Below are 16,484 nucleotides of genomic sequence, written 5' to 3' on the forward strand. Positions count from 1 at the left end.
AGCAAGGGACTCACGTCTGAGCATACCCTTCCACACTTATGGTGGCCAAAATAATTTCAAAAAGGGGGGTGGTGATGGACAGAGTATCTGAGTTAATCAGAACACTCCTACCCAGTCAACAGATCAGGGCTTGATCCATCACCGTTTTTTAGCTCACTGCACCATCCCAGTTTAGAACCTGGCTATATGCAAATTAGTCTGTCCCTGGCCCAGTGCATCATGGGAACAGGGCAGACCAAACTACCAAGCCAATTCTTCACTGGAAAGGAAACAAGCTTCCGGGGACCGGTTTCTGGCATTACAGCCGTCTTCGGCCCGGCTTGCTTGAATCCTGATGGTGCAGTGAGCAAGGGACTCACGTCTGAGCATACCCTTCCACACTTATGGTGGCCAAAATAATTTCAAAAAGGGGGTGGTGATGGACAGAGTATCTGAGTTAATCAGAACACTCCTACCCAGTCAACAGATCAGGGCTTGATCCATCACCGTTTTTTAGCTCACTGCACCATCCCAGTTTAGAACCTGGCTATATGCAAATTAGTCTGTCCCTGGCCCAGTGCATCATGGGAACAGGGCAGACCAAACTACCAAGCCAATTCTTCACTGGAAAGGAAACAAGCTTCCGGGGACCGGTTTCTGGCATTACAGCCGTCTTCGGCCCGGCTTGCTTGAATCCTGATGGTGCAGTGAGCAAGGGACTCACGTCTGAGCATACCCTTCCACACTTATGGTGGCCAAAATAATTTCAAAAAGGGGGGTGGTGATGGACAGAGTATCTGAGTTAATCAGAACACTCCTACCCAGTCAACAGATCAGGGCTTGATCCATCACCGTTTTTTAGCTCACTGCACCATCCCAGTTTAGAACCTGGCTATATGCAAATTAGTCTGTCCCTGGCCCAGTGCATCATGGGAACAGGGCAGACCAAACTACCAAGCCAATTCTTCACTGGAAAGGAAACAAGCTTCCAGGGACCGGTTTCTGGCATTACAGCCGTCTTCGGCCCGGCTTGCTTGAATCCTGATGGTGCAGTGAGCAAGGGACTCACGTCTGAGCATACCCTTCCACACTTATGGTGGCCAAAATAATTTCAAAAAGGGGGTGGTGATGGACAGAGTATCTGAGTTAATCAGAACACTCCTACCCAGTCAACAGATCAGGGCTTGATCCATCACCGTTTTTTAGCTCACTGCACCATCCCAGTTTAGAACCTGGCTATATGCAAATTAGTCTGTCCCTGGCCCAGTGCATCATGGGAACAGGGCAGACCAAACTACCAAGCCAATTCTTCACTGGAAAGGAAACAAGCTTCCGGGGACCGGTTTCTGGCATTACAGCCGTCTTCGGCCCGGCTTGCTTGAATCCTGATGGTGCAGTGAGCAAGGGACTCACGTCTGAGCATACCCTTCCACACTTATGGTGGCCAAAATAATTTCAAAAAGGGGGTGGTGATGGACAGAGTATCTGAGTTAATCAGAACACTCCTACCCAGTCAACAGATCAGGGCTTGATCCATCACCGTTTTTTAGCTCACTGCACCATCCCAGTTTAGAACCTGGCTATATGCAGACGTGGGTCCCAGGCACTCCACACCACTTGGAGTCAAGCTAGCCGGGCTGAAGAGAGGTGTTACCTCGAAACCGGTCCGGTCCTCGGATGCTTGATTCCGTTCTGGGAAAGATATGGCTGTTGTAGTTCGGACTGGACTGTTCCCATGGGGCAACAGGGTCAGAGCTGATTTGCATAAAGCCATTATCTGACCCAGGGTGGTGTGGAGTGCAAAAAAACGATGGATTTGGGCCCAGATCTTTTGACTGGGGGAGTGTGTGACATTGATCCACATTCAGTCCATCACTTGTTGTTTTTTGCAATTGCCGCCCTAAGTGCGCTGGGGATGCCCAGACGTGGGTCCCAGGCACTCCACACCACTTGGAGTCAAGCTAGCCGGGCTGAAGAGAGGTGTTACCTCGAAACCGGTCCGGTCCTCGGATGCTTGATTCCGGTCTGGGAAAGATATGGCTGTTGTAGTTCGGACTGGACTGTTCCCATGGGGCAACAGGGTCAGAGCTGATTTGCATAAAGCCATTATCTGACCCAGGGTGGTGTGGAGTGCAAAAAAACGATGGATTTGGGCCCAGATCCTTTGACTGGGGGAGTGTGTGACATTGATCCACATTCAGTCCATCACTTGTTGTTTTTTGCAATTGCCGCCCTAAGTGCGCTGGGGATGCCCAGACGTGGGTCCCAGGCACTCCACACCACTTGGAGTCAAGCTAGCCGGGCTGAAGAGAGGTGTTACCTCGAAACCGGTCCGGTCCTCGGATGCTTGATTCCGGTCTGGGAAAGATATGGCTGTTGTAGTTCGGACTGGACTGTTCCCATGGGGCAACAGGGTCAGAGCTGATTTGCATAAAGCCATTATCTGACCCAGGGTGGTGTGGAGTGCAAAAAAACGATGGATTTGGGCCCAGATCTTTTGACTGGGGGAGTGTGTGACATTGATCCACATTCAGTCCATCACTTGTTGTTTTTTGCAATTGCCGCCCTAAGTGCGCTGGGGATGCCCAGACGTGGGTCCCAGGCACTCCACACCACTTGGAGTCAAGCTAGCCGGGCTGAAGAGAGGTGTTACCTCGAAACCGGTCCGGTCCTCGGATGCTTGATTCCGGTCTGGGAAAGATATGGCTGTTGTAGTTCGGACTGGACTGTTCCCATGGGGCAACAGGGTCAGAGCTGATTTGCATAAAGCCATTATCTGACCCAGGGTGGTGTGGAGTGCAAAAAAACGATGGATTTGGGCCCAGATCTTTTGACTGGGGGAGTGTGTGACATTGATCCACATTCAGTCCATCACTTGTTGTTTTTTGCAATTGCCGCCCTAAGTGCGCTGGGGATGCCCAGACGTGGGTCCCAGGCACTCCACACCACTTGGAGTCAAGCTAGCCGGGCTGAAGAGAGGTGTTACCTCGAAACCGGTCCGGTCCTCGGATGCTTGATTCCGGTCTGGGAAAGATATGGCTGTTGTAGTTCGGACTGGACTGTTCCCATGGGGCAACAGGGTCAGAGCTGATTTGCATAAAGCCATTATCTGACCCAGGGTGGTGTGGAGTGCAAAAAAACGATGGATTTGGGCCCAGATCTTTTGACTGGGGGAGTGTGTGACATTGATCCACATTCAGTCCATCACTTGTTGTTTTCTGCAATTGCCGCCCTAAGTGCGCTGGGGATGCCCAGACGTGGGTCCCAGGCACTCCACACCACTTGGAGTCAAGCTAGCCGGGCTGAAGAGAGGTGTTACCTCGAAACCGGTCCGGTCCTCGGATGCTTGATTCCGGTCTGGGAAAGATATGGCTGTTGTAGTTCGGACTGGACTGTTCCCATGGGGCAACAGGGTCAGAGCTGATTTGCATAAAGCCATTATCTGACCCAGGGTGGTGTGGAGTGCAAAAAAACGATGGATTTGGGCCCAGATCTTTTGACTGGGGGAGTGTGTGACATTGATCCACATTCAGTCCATCACTTGTTGTTTTTTGCAATTGCCGCCCTAAGTGCGCTGGGGATGCCCAGACGTGGGTCCCAGGCACTCCACACCACTTGGAGTCAAGCTAGCCGGGCTGAAGAGAGGTGTTACCTCGAAACCGGTCCGGTCCTCGGATGCTTGATTCCGGTCTGGGAAAGATATGGCTGTTGTAGTTCGGACTGGACTGTTCCCATGGGGCAACAGGGTCAGAGCTGATTTGCATAAAGCCATTATCTGACCCAGGGTGGTGTGGAGTGCAAAAAAACGATGGATTTGGGCCCAGATCTTTTGACTGGGGGAGTGTGTGACATTGATCCACATTCAGTCCATCACTTGTTGTTTTTTGCAATTGCCGCCCTAAGTGCGCTGGGGATGCCCAGACGTGGGTCCCAGGCACTCCACACCACTTGGAGTCAAGCTAGCCGGGCTGAAGAGAGGTGTTACCTCGAAACCGGTCCGGTCCTCGGATGCTTGATTCCGGTCTGGGAAAGATATGGCTGTTGTAGTTCGGACTGGACTGTTCCCATGGGGCAACAGGGTCAGAGCTGATTTGCATAAAGCCATTATCTGACCCAGGGTGGTGTGGAGTGCAAAAAAACGATGGATTTGGGCCCAGATCTTTTGACTGGGGGAGTGTGTGACATTGATCCACATTCAGTCCATCACTTGTTGTTTTTTGCAATTGCCGCCCTAAGTGCGCTGGGGATGCCCAGACGTGGGTCCCAGGCACTCCACACCACTTGGAGTCAAGCTAGCCGGGCTGAAGAGAGGTGTTACCTCGAAACCGGTCCGGTCCTCGGATGCTTGATTCCGGTCTGGGAAAGATATGGCTGTTGTAGTTCGGACTGGACTGTTCCCATGGGGCAACAGGGTCAGAGCTGATTTGCATAAAGCCATTATCTGACCCAGGGTGGTGTGGAGTGCAAAAAAACGATGGATTTGGGCCCAGATCTTTTGACTGGGGGAGTGTGTGACATTGATCCACATTCAGTCCATCACTTGTTGTTTTTTGCAATTGCCGCCCTAAGTGCGCTGGGGATGCCCAGACGTGGGTCCCAGGCACTCCACACCACTTGGAGTCAAGCTAGCCGGGCTGAAGAGAGGTGTTACCTCGAAACCGGTCCGGTCCTCGGATGCTTGATTCCGGTCTGGGAAAGATATGGCTGTTGTAGTTCGGACTGGACTGTTCCCATGGGGCAACAGGGTCAGAGCTGATTTGCATAAAGCCATTATCTGACCCAGGGTGGTGTGGAGTGCAAAAAAACGATGGATTTGGGCCCAGATCTTTTGACTGGGGGAGTGTGTGACATTGATCCACATTCAGTCCATCACTTGTTGTTTTTTGCATTTGCCGCCCGAAGTGCGCTGGGGATGCCCAGACGTGGGTCCCAGGCACTCCACACCACTTGGAGTCAAGCTAGCCGGGCTGAAGAGAGGTGTTACCTCGAAACCGGTCCGGTCCTCGGATGCTTGATTCCGGTCTGGGAAAGATATGGCTGTTGTAGTTCGGACTGGACTGTTCCCATGGGGCAACAGGGTCAGAGCTGATTTGCATAAAGCCATTATCTGACCCAGGGTGGTGTGGAGTGCAAAAAAACGATGGATTTGGGCCCAGATCTTTTGACTGGGGGAGTGTGTGACATTGATCCACATTCAGTCCATCACTTGTTGTTTTTTGCAATTGCCGCCCTAAGTGCGCTGGGGATGCCCAGACGTGGGTCCCAGGCACTCCACACCACTTGGAGTCAAGCTAGCCGGGCTGAAGAGAGGTGTTACCTCGAAACCGGTCCGGTCCTCGGATGCTTGATTCCGGTCTGGGAAAGATATGGCTGTTGTAGTTCGGACTGGACTGTTCCCATGGGGCAACAGGGTCAGAGCTGATTTGCATAAAGCCATTATCTGACCCAGGGTGGTGTGGAGTGCAAAAAAACGATGGATTTGGGCCCAGATCTTTTGACTGGGGGAGTGTGTGACATTGATCCACATTCAGTCCATCACTTGTTGTTTTTTGCACCATAGCAACACATCACATTTGATTGGAAGAGAGAGTTATACGTCGTGCTGAAATGAAGAAATTTGTAATGGCGGGTGTTGGCGTTGGATAAGCGGCATGATAGAAAAAACACACTGCATTACACATGTCCGTTTGGTTTCGTTAACCGGGATTGAGACAGCTTATTAAGTACTATGCACTGCGGAGTATGCTTATCAAGAGTTTGTCACGTAAAAATAAACATAACTCATTTCACAGGTAAGTCTTGTGTTTGGTTATCAAGACCACTTATTGAGAACCATTGAACAGGTCCATTAAGGGTCTGTAGCTATAAGAGAAATACACCTTATTTTACAGGAGAATCTCATTTTGCTAATGGATATCAGGATAATTGATTAACATTATGCACCATGGAGCATGTTAGTTGAGAGTTCTAAAACACAGTACACTATTTGGGAGTAATCGCAGACAGAAACAGAAAAGTATGATTAACATGTTCACATCCCTATGGGGTGTTCAGATATTTATGTGCCTGATTAATTGTTGATTTTTGCTGTTTAAAATTGAGCATTCACTTGGTGTTTGTGCTTTGGGTTACACAGTACTGGGTGCTGTGTCAGTCAGTTAACACTGTAGAGGTACTGAGCACCTTTGCTCTAGTCTTCCATAGAGATTCTTTTATATATTGGTGGTATTCATTTGTTTTAGGTGTCCCACTGAAGAAGGAATGGTTTGGTCCGAAATGCATTGGGGCATTCTCCCAGGTTGTCAGTGAAGCAGCCATATAATACAGAGGGGCACCACGCAATTACGCAATGACCATCTCTAAAATGGCTGCAACAAATCCTATCATGTTTGGTTCCAAGCACTGAAAGAGCCCTCTGTTAGGCTCTCAGTGTTCCCGGTACCAGCCTCCTTGACCCGGACAGCACAAAATGGTTGCTGTAAACCAGAGACACATTTCTGCCCTCCTGCTGAGCCAAGCTCAAGCATGGAAAGGCAGAACAATAGGCATCCTGTTACAGGGAGGTGTGACCACCTCCCAGACAGTATTTAGTGTTTTGGGACCAGGTGGGTGCGCTTACCTGCACAAGAAAGTATGCATGAGGGGCACATTTGATGTCCCTGTGCATAGTCCAGTTCAAACCAGTTCTGGGAGCCGTTGTCTCCTGCTCTGGTGCAAAACTGGACAAAGGACATGGGAGTAAGCTCCCCCTTGTCCAGGCCCTCCCCTTGGACGGTCCCCTGAATCTTCCCAACCCTTTTCCTAGGGTACTTAAGGGCTTTCCTGGGTGTAGGTGACTAGATTCGTTGTGGGATAAGATTCAGATCAGACACCACTGCAATTCTACTGTCTGGGCACTCTGGACTTCACTGGACTCCGTTTGGGCCTGCTTCGTCTCCCTTCCAGTCTGCTGCATCTGCTGCATAGTCTTTGCCTGCGCATCATACAGGACATTTCCAAGGCATGTGAAGCCTCAAAGACACCTGAAGAAATATTCCTTGAAGTGAAGAAGTCACTTCCCTGATTTGCAGGCACCGAAATTAGGTTGACCGTTCTGCAGATCCTGAGCTCCTACAGACTTCATGGGCTCTGAAACACAAGTGGTGGTTTTTCCCAGCTCTTGAAGCCTGCCCTGCCCTCTCGCCAAGTTTGAGGCCAGTATCCCTTGTGGGGGTTGCAATAACTGAACCCCTGTGCACAGCGTCAAACTTGCAGTTACAAAGGATTGTTGGCTTCCTTCCAAGAAGATCTTCAGGCTCCAAGTAGCCCCAACTTTCAGCATCTCCTGTGAGCAGAATATTGGGCCACACCACATTGTGTGCATCGTGGCCTGCATCTTTGTGTGAGCTGCTTGAGGTCCTCTTGCGACTCCAGCGCCTCTGGCCTGTGGGTTCACTTGAGGCCCACACTTTTTTCTCTTGGACTGCCCTGATTGCTCGGGCCTGCCCTGACTCCCCTGCCATAGGTGATCCCCCTAGACCTTGCTGGTCCCGACATTGCTCCTTCTTTGATTCCTGCATGGCTTGCTTTTGCCAAGGTATGTTGGTGCTCCTGCTGGACACCACCCTTTCAGCACTCAACATCTTTGGTAGGACATCTTGTGCATGGCTCCTGGACCTCCTCAGCATCTTCTGGTCCTCACAGCCTCAGAGTCAAGGTCACCGTCATCCATCCTGCAACACCCGACATCGGAGAGCATTTGTCTTCCAAGCCTCCTGGTCACCCCTGAGTGACATAGACTCTGTCCCCTCTGCTTGCAGGTACCTCTCATCAAGAATCCATCCTTGGATTCCACTGCACCCTTTCTCCTTCCTCCACAGCGGCATTTTCCTGATGTCCTCCATTGGGTTCGGCGGCGGTTTCCAAAACCACTTCACACGTATGCACCAGGCTTCCCTGGTGTAGGTAACGTGAGTACTAGGATATCCACGGGTGGGGTGGCTCTCCAAACTTCTGTCTTCCACTGGGTTTCTTCAGGGTCCACTGGGAAGGGTCCTTAATCATTAAAAATCCATCCGTGACTTACACGTAGAGTTGTACGGAGCACGCAGTCGTGTTCCCACACTGCACACGCTCTCCGTGGGGTTATTATCTACTCACCTATAGTGGTTCCTTGGGGTCCCAACACTTCTACGTCCTCTCAACATTGTCTTGACTCCAGTCATTGTTCTTATACCACTTTCTTAGTATATGGTTTGGTCCCCTTGTGCCACTGTGTATTTCGTACTATTTACTGTGTTTCTTTGCTAAAGTATTTTGTGCATATCTTCGGGTAGGAGATATTTCTTTGTGTTAGAGAGTATTATATAATAAATATATTTTTTTTAAATACTTTGTGTGGTTCTTTTTCACTTAATCTATACCATAAGATTCCATTCTGGTAAAACAAGCTGCTTAACACTCCTTCTGGATGAATCCTGAAAACTGCTCTCCCGAGCTACCGCCTAGAGAACTTTCGAAGGTTGTCTAAGACCTCTTAAATCACCATAAGGGTTGTCTGGACTGGTGCAAGCTGTTCACTTACATATGTGTACATCATATACCAGGCCAGCTTCTCACAAGCACCACCACCCCTCCAAGCCAGTAGCAGGCCGCAGCCCAGGAGTGGGTACGGCCTGCCGGAGTGTCATCGGCTGGGAAGGAGGGAGCACCGTTCCGTTCGTCAATGCACTGGGGTTTGTCGCAATCAGCAGCAGCTGAGGCACTGCTGGGATCACATCCTGGACCAGTAGAGGGAACTGCTTGATCTGCTGAGCATCCAGGTTGAGGGGGTTGGGTTGATGAGTACTAGTAATTAATCATTATTAATTTGTTGTGTCCTATCCTATAATGCAATTTTCTTTTCCAAATAGCATTCTGCTCACACTCAGAGATAAGCTATTTTCACATAACGTTCCAAATATTATGTGATCCAATATGAGCGAGCCAGCTGTTTGTTGCGACCTAGTTTTGGTCGTTGCTGTAGGCCCTTGCTTGGGTTGATTATGTAAGAAGTTATGCTGACTCCACTGTCCTCCTGTCACGAAGATAGTGTTACTTTGGTAGGAGCAGTACTATATTATGGAGAAGTTAGTGTTCTCTGTGTCTTTCTTTTTATGTAGCTTGTACAGTCCCAAGCAATCTTCCAGTGATGCAGTGTGCAAAATATGCATCTATGCTTTGAAATGGGAAACTAACTGAGTTGGCCCATCAGATTTGTGAAGAAAAGATCAAGTATTTCCAAATGTTGTTTAGGAAATTTGGAATACAGTTTAGACAAGGTTTCATAAATTAGGAATAAGTCATATTGAGATCTGTTTTAGAAAAGTATAATATCAATATGTGACTATGTTTGCCTGTCAAAATATTTTCTAGGAGATTAACTGTACCACTAATCTGTTTTTGTTATCTTTTTTATTTCTTAAACACCCAAGGGCAAGAAGAGGGCCTCAGAAGGTTGGGCCGAGGAGGGTCCCACCACCAGTGTGCTGCGGGTGGAAGTTCCACCGCCAGTGCAGCGGTGGACGGTTCTGCTGGCCCCAGAAAGTTCTTGTTAATAATATTTATTTCGCTAAACTTTTATCTCTCCCCATTAGATACATTGTTCCTCCTTTCTGTTATACTGTGACTTTTTTTAAATGCCCTCATTCTATTTAATGTTTTTTTTGTTATCCCTCTTTTCATTATCCTTTGTTCTATATTTCTTGTTCCTGTAGCTGACTTCCTCCTGTGTCTGTACTAATCTGTAGCTTAAGCTTTCTTTTGCTTGGTTATGTTGCCCCTCTCCCCTAACTTTATACCCTGTGGACTGGTACTGTATGACTAAGAAACTAGATTTGGTGGTCTACAGTGATGATTGGAGAGTTTGCAAACCCCAGCAATCTCTTCTATGCTTGTTTGTTGCGAAGGCTTTCTATTTCTTACTCATGTTCAAATGACAAGAGAATGGCCATGGTTATGTTGCCCCCGCCCCAATGCTGTGTTGAATGTATTACTTTTCAGTATCCCAGCAGTTTCGATGACAGTGCAGCATGAGGACAGTCCCATTGCATTTGCCAACCAAAACCATATGTCCTTTTTTGACCAATTTATTCTACCACTTCATTGCACATTGAATGACTCACAGTCAACATATCTCTGCCCCTCAATTATGGTTAGCTTGACTACTGGTTTTTCTAACATTGCCAAGCAGCAAAATACACAACATAATATTTTAGATAGTAAAGGAGATACTGCGAACTGATCTATAGTCATGTGTTCCTGTTGTATTCTGTTTACAAAAAGAAAAAGGGGGACATGTATCTGGAATCTAAAAGGTGTAATTTTTTTTCTAGCTGCACAGACCACCGGTGACGGGGCCAGCAGCAACAGTGCACCAGCAGCAGCTGAAGGGGGAGTCTCTGTGGCAGCATGGACAGGCCACATTGCTTGGTTATTGACTATTACTAGTCTACCCACTGTATTTGTTAACTGAGACAGATCCCACCCATTATCATCTATCGATGACCTCCCTGCCCATGGAACCTCGCAGGGTGTGGTGACCGATGGGCCAGGACCCCACCCAACTGTAGCATGGTTCAATCCAGCACTGCAATGTTGGCTTTGCAATGTGCCTCTGCTTCTGTTATTGTAGCATTTACAAAGCTTTAAATGGATTGCAAACTGAAACGAAAACAAGGCCCCAAATTCTGAAAGATTTAGCAATGGGTTAGCATTACTTTGTAATGCTAACCTGGCACTAAACCCGTTTTGGGATTCACAAACCAATGCAAATAAATATTTGTGGTGGTTTTTACGGAATAGTAACGCAAAGCGGCATGAAATGCTGTTTGTATTACTTTGCGTTAAGGGGGTGTTATCAGGGTAGTACATTGGAATTTCTATGCAACCACCCATGCTTTTTGATGATAAACCAGATTCACTAACATTAGTGGAAAGGATTTAGCAACAAAAATGAATGCCGCTGAAAAGCAGGCAATAAACTGAGAAATGTTTACATTTCTCCATACCTTTCCTGTACAAAATCTATGCTAGATTCAGGCACGAACCCTTAGCACTAGATTCAGGCACGAACCCTTAGCGCTAAGGGGTGTGCCTGGTGCACAGCAGCTGAAATCAGTGCTTGTGCTAGGGAAAGGGGAGGAGAGTGCCATTTCTCTGTTATTAGGGCGCTCTCTGTCCCTCTCCCTGTCACGCAATACAGCGCAGGCTCTTAGCAGTGGTGTTTGGATAAGATGGCGGCGTAGTACCCATGCTTTTCCTTGCTGGAGATCTGGGAGCCAATAAATCTAAAAGAGGAGGGGGCATATTATCAGCAAATAGCGATATTTATCGCTAAGTAGGGTTAGCGGAATTTTTTTTATCGCCGCGCATCACAGGATTTTATCGCTAAGATAACGTGCTATTAGCAACGTTTAACTCAAAAGCGATAAAATTCCCGGCGATAGCGGCAAAATCCGTGAATATCACTGAGAATACAGCGATATTCATGCATTATCGCTAACAGGGTCTTAGCCATTATATCAACCTCCCATTGAATATAATGGCTAAGAACTGGTCTGAGCAGGTGTTCGTTTTTGGAGATATTCGCGCTTAGCGCGAATATTTCCATCACTACGCCTGTGTTGGTAATAGGCGATAGCGATGTTCGCGACTGCTTTCAGTCGCTAACAGGTTGGGTACGCCCACTTTGCATGTCATTAGCGATAAAGATCGCTGACATGCAAAGCGGGCCCCAAACCGCTCGCTATCGCCTACAATAGGGCGATAGTGTTATGGCCGCTTAGCGGCCGAAAACGGCCGCTAAAGTGGCAAAAATTGCCTATCGCCCCCCTTGATAATATGCCCCGAGGTTCTTTCTTGAGTGTAAGTGCCAAAGCAAATCTGGACTGTGTAAAGGGAAACAGAAACTCTGCTTAGCACCAGAAGGCAGAATCCAGTAACTTCATGCTCTGCCGCGGAGCGCTGAGGGCCTGAATTTCATTAAACTCAGCAAGCGGAGTTATCTGACTGGGCCTAATTAAGAATAGGAAATGTTGTAAAATAAAACATATTGTTGAACATGTGGATCATCTGGATTGATTGAATGTTAATGGAATTTTGACAAACAACATATGAGAGGGGAAGTTTGATAAATCCTATTGGTTCTGGCATTTGAACAATGCATTGTGTGCTTTTTGCCTACTCCAAGTATTATTGAGTGGCAATTATATTATTATTATTGTGTGTGCAGAGGTTTACATTTTTTTTTTTTCCAATTGGGAAAATATAGATATGGTGTCTCAGTCTCGCCTCACAATTTATATCCACAACTTATGGTGTAAGTCTGGAAATTACATTTTTAGAAAGTTGGCATTTTCTTACTTTGACCATTCTGTTCCTCTGCCTGTCTCTGAATACACGTCTTGGTTGGGTGACAGCTGGGCTTTGGGCATTCCCTCTACACAGCCACATAAATGGAGCTGCGGCGTGACATTTGCATCCTGTTGGCCCATCATCAGGCTGATGGGACTTCCTGAGGTAGATTGGGAGGGAGGAGATGACACTTGCACCTGAATAGGGCTGTGGCTGTCCCCACACAAAGACCTGCGTGCCCCCCTATTGTGAGTCTGGAGCCAGGGCAGCAAAGGCACAGACCTTGTTATCTTCAAAGGCCTCTTTGATGTCTCCCCCACTTCAAAGGCACATTTGGGTATAAGTACTGGACCTCTGACACCACCAAATCAGAACCTTGCTGGAACCAAGGACATTCTGCCAAGCAGGAGAGCTGCTGTGCTGCAGGAGAGACTGCCACTTTGCTACCGGCTTTGCTGTGCTGGCCTGCTGCCTGCTGATTGTTGTGCTAGAGGAGGGACTGCCACTTTCCTACCTGCTTTTCTGTGTTGGCCTTCTGCCTGCTGCTTCTTGCCTGGGAGTGAGAAGGACGGACCTGCTCTCTACATCCTTGCACCCAGGTTCTCTAAGGGGTTGCTGACTTGCTGTTCTTGAAGTCTCAGGGCCATCAAAGGCTTTGCTTCTACACCAACTGTTGGACTCTGTAATCCGTGAGTACTGCCTCTATCTGAGGAGCCATATCCCGTCCTGGAACGCTAAACAGAGCCCTGCAGTTAAAGTCTACACCGATTGGCGCTTTGTGTCTGCAGCTGTCTTTCTACAAACGCACATCTGTGTTGGGTGCCAACTGAGCTTGCTGTGTCTGCCGCTGCACTTCTACAAATACATACGTCTGTGTTGGGTTCCGAAGAGCTTGTTGTGCTTGCAGCAGTTTTTTCACATATGCCCACGTCATTGCAGTGCACCAACCAAGAATCACCACATCTGCATTTCTGAGCCCCAGCTCGAATCTGCTCACTAGTAGCACAAAGCACATAATCACACCATTTCTTGTCCTGTGCATTGCCTGGGCAACAACACTCACCACCTACAACCCCCAGGGAAGACCACATCAATGAAGGACTCCGACCGAGGCAGGATATTGCAGTGTTGGGAGCTCTGTCCATGAGTCCCTCAACCTTGTAGCATCCCCCCAGAAAAGGTACTGTGAGTAATGAGACTCGTGATGTCTCTGTAGCCGACCTGAGTGCATTCGCGAGCGGTTGAAACTGCCTTAATATACCCATTTTGAGGTACCTTTTGAAATATTTTGTTTTGGTGCATGTTGAACACTGTTTTAGTCAGAAACTGTCAGAATATGTATCTGCTGATCCCCTGCTGGGATCTTTGTCAGTTTACCCCGGTCTAGCGTGACCACAACTAGCCTACTAGACACAAGTGTTCTGTTAGCAATGTATTTATCTCCATAATTTAAATACTCATAACTTCAGAAATACTTATTGGAGTTTTTGTGGTGTTTTCATTGTATTACTGTAGCTAAACTGTGCACAAATCTTTTCCACATTACCTTTACACACTGGCTCCTGCTTGTACAGGATGTATACCCTGCCAACCAGAAGCCTTTATTTCTAACTGGCCACAACTGTGAATTTCAAATACAGGCTAATAACTGATGAGGGTTAACTTCACTGAACAAAATTTGATGCCTAACATTAAACAAAAGTGATGCATGTATTGTTTCTTTTTTTTTATATTTCTTTTTATTGAAGTAAAAAACAAATGAACATTTAGGAAAAAACAATACAAGGCAGCACGTACATAAATGTGTCACATCAATGCGAGGATAGGGACATACAGATGCAATTCAACCGACATAATCACGGGAGAGGCAAGGGAGAGGAAACTGAAACAGGAGAAATGCTTAAAGGGTTGCGGAGGGAACATCAGGTTGGGAGGGTAGCAGTTCAGTGTCTAAGTCCGCTTGGGGGGGAGTACATATCTCACCACGATACGAATTCCATTGATTCCAAACCTTCCCCCATTTTCGAGGTCTGCCACGGGCAACGTACACTGTCTTCTCTCTGAACATGCACCAATCCATGTTTTTATTTCCCTGTCAGAACCGTGGGCGGCCTCTGGGCACCCCATAATTGGGCTATGTCTCTCTTGGCAATCATATTGCCCAGGGTTACCCATTGAAGCTGTGCCACATTGTAATCATTCGGCTCCCACACGTTCAACAAGCACCGCCTAGCCTCAGGCATCGACTTCACACCCGTGACCTCACTCATAACTTCATGCACACGAGTCCAATAGCGCACCACCGTAGGACATTCCCAGATTATGTGGAAAAAGGTACCCACGAAGCCACAACCACGCCTACACAGCCCATCCAGAGAAAATCCCATGTGCACCAGACGCGGCCCTGTAACATAGACTCTGTGAAGAATTTTGAGTTGAACAAACCGAAGGCGTGCCGGAATTGCCACCTCCTTAGGAGAAGACACCGCCGCCTGCCAATCCTCATCATCCAGCTCCAAGCCATCACTAGTCCAAGCCTCTCGAAGGCGACATAGGAGGTCAACCCTGTTGTTTATCAACTTTTCATTTATTAGCGAAATCGTGCTGTCTGGGACATACCCGTCCAGTAAACGGTCCTCGAGCGGGGATGCCTCCGGAATATCCGCACCCACAGGAAAAACAGATAGCAATGCGTGACGGATTTGCGCGTAACGAAAAAATTCCCTAGCATTCAAGTCATACTCTACCTACACTTCCTCGAACGTCTTGACCCTATCTTTGGTCCACACATCGGCTACCCTGCAGATACCGATTACGTCCCATTTATCGAATCCCTTCGTTTTCCATAGGGACCCCAGTCTCTCAGACGCAAACAACGGGGTCGCTCGAGTCAATTTATCCGTCCAACCCAGGGCAGCCGTGGCGCGATACCATACCTGTACTGCTATTCTTGTGGGGCCCGTGAGTGCCCTCCCCGCGGATCGTGCGTACAGAACTCTGTAGTAGTCCCTGCCTGGCAACAACCACTTATCCATCTCAAAGGCCGGATTTGGCGCGGGACCATAAGTACAGTGGTTAATCGCCCCCATCTGAGAGGCCCAATAATAACGACGAATGTCAGGGAGCGCGATTCCACCATCATACAACAGGAGCGTCATCTTCGCGAGAGCAATACGGGGACGACCCCCCCATAGCAATTGCCTCTGTAGACTCTCGACCTCCCGAAAGTAGCTAGCAGGCACAGTGTCGAAAGTGTTCTGCAGCACATATAAGAACCGGGGCAGCGACATCATCTTAAACAATGCTGCCCGTCCTAGAGGGGAGAGGGGGAGCCTACGCCAGGCGGCTACGTCAGACCTGAGGCGCTGAAGCGGAGGCAACAAATTACGCTCATAACGGAGGGTGGGGTCCAATGTGACAAAGCTCCCCAAATACTTAAATCCCTCCCGCACCACCTGTATAGGACACCCACGAGGCAAGAGGGGAGCGTCGCCCGAGAGAACATAGATACAAGATTTGGACCAGTTAATGACAAGACCAGAATTTTTACAGAAAGAGTTCAGGACGTCAAACAAGACCGCCAACGACTTCCGAGGGGACGTGAGATACAACAGGATATCGTCCGCGTACAATGACACACGGTCTTCAAAATCCGAAGTCCATAGAATGCCTTTCAAGGACGGCTCCCACCTCAGCCAGGCTGCCAGGGGTTCCAAGGCGAGAGCAAAAAGAAGCGGGGACAGGGGGCAACCCTGGCGCGTCCCTCTGCCAAGGGTAAATGGAGCAGAAACCCGACCGTTTACCACCACTTGAGATAGAGGATCAGTGTAAAGCAACTTCACCCAGCTAATAAATACCGGGCCGAAGCCGAACTTCGCGAGGGCCGCCCAAAGATATGGCCATTCCAGCGTATCAAACGCCATTGTGGCGTCCAAGGAAGCCAAAATGGCCAGCTCACGTAACGTCGCTGCCCTACCAAGGGCGCCGTGCAGGCGCCGGAGGTTCAGTGCCGTGTTGCGATGTGGTATAAAACCGGATTGGTCGGGGTGAACCAAGTCGCTGATGACGGTTATTAAGCGAGTAGCAAGCAATTTGGCCAGGATCTTAGGCTCGGCATTTAAGAGAGATATGGG

This window comes from Lissotriton helveticus, chromosome 2_1 (genome assembly GCF_964261635.1).
Source record: "Lissotriton helveticus chromosome 2_1, aLisHel1.1, whole genome shotgun sequence".
Taxonomy (NCBI): domain Eukaryota; kingdom Metazoa; phylum Chordata; class Amphibia; order Caudata; family Salamandridae; genus Lissotriton; species Lissotriton helveticus.